Raw genomic sequence first — 1,395 nt, 5'->3', positions numbered from 1 at the left:
AATTTGTCCCAATAATGAAAGTCTGTATATTATAAGTGTGGAGTGGAGTAAAAATCCCTACCTATATTCCATTGTCTTAGTTTCGGTTGTAATCCAAAAGTTTTTTTCTGTCCATCTTTCTCTCCCTCTCTCTAAGATAAATGTGATACTCTCCTACAACTAAACTGTCTTAAGTTAAAAATTTTTTTTCTTTCCTAGTATAAACTTTTTGTTGTTTCTTTCGTAACATCAATTTAAAAGGACGAACTGACAGAATCATTAGTACACCAGGAGGAAATACTTGGCAGCATTTTGTCCATCTTTGCATTCTGAGTTCAAATTCCACCAAGTTAGGAGTCGATAAAATAAGTACCAGTTGAGTACTGGGGTCAGTGTAATCAATTTATCCCCTCCTCTGAAATTACTGGCCTTGTGCCATAATTTGAAATCATTAATTTGAATTTTTTTTTTTTACATGAAAGAAAAAAAGTAAAATTTAGTATTAAATCTACATTGTTATAGAAAGCTGTGAAATTTAAATTTATTCTACAAGGTGTTGAGATTTGCAATGCAAGTGTCTGAAAGTTTGTTAGAAGCCAGTACGTTATTATTAACCTTTAACACTCTGGAAGAGCATCATGTCACTGTATGAGTTTTCTTCCCTTTCGGTGCAGCACAATGCAACTGCGGCTACAGGGGAGAGAACTCTATGGCAACATAATGCACCTAAGCATGCTAAAGGTTAAACGATTCCTCCTAAATGTAGTCCCTTCAGTTTCAACGCACACTCTTTAGACAAGTACGACTCTGAAAGCATCAAAACCAATTGTAATATTTTGATTTCAAATTAACCCTTTTCTTACCGTATTCACTGCCTTTGGTTTCAGTTTATTCTGGAAATAATGAATTTAGGAAAATAATTTGTCATTGTGAAGTTGGTGTTTGGAACATAAATTAGCATAAAATCTTGATTGAAGATTTTAATTTAGATCACTTTAACCCTTTTGTTACCATACTTCTGTTGAACTACATTGTCTTTGTTTCAATTAATTTTGAAAATAATGAAGAATTTAGTGAAATAGCTTAGTCATTATATCAAACTGGTGTTTGGAACATAAATGAACATGAAATTCTGATGGAAGTTTTTAATTTTGGATCACTTTAAAACAGGAAGTTTGTACCTTAGAACCCAGGAGCGGTCTCGGGTGGGTTGGTAGCAAAAGGATTAAAAATCTTAGTTTCTGTACCTCTTTACTCCTGCACTCCTATCTGATTTCATTTCACCTTGCTATCCTTGCTCCACAGCATCCCTATAACAGGGGGAGGGCTGGTGGACGTTTTCATTTTTCATCCTCATCATCATCGTCATCTTGCCTCTCAATAAACGAAGCACAATTCTTAACAAACTGCTTTCAG

The sequence above is a fragment of the Octopus bimaculoides genome, chromosome 26 (assembly GCF_001194135.2).
Source record: "Octopus bimaculoides isolate UCB-OBI-ISO-001 chromosome 26, ASM119413v2, whole genome shotgun sequence".
NCBI lineage: Eukaryota > Metazoa > Mollusca > Cephalopoda > Octopoda > Octopodidae > Octopus > Octopus bimaculoides.
This window is presented reverse-complemented; position numbering follows the sequence as displayed.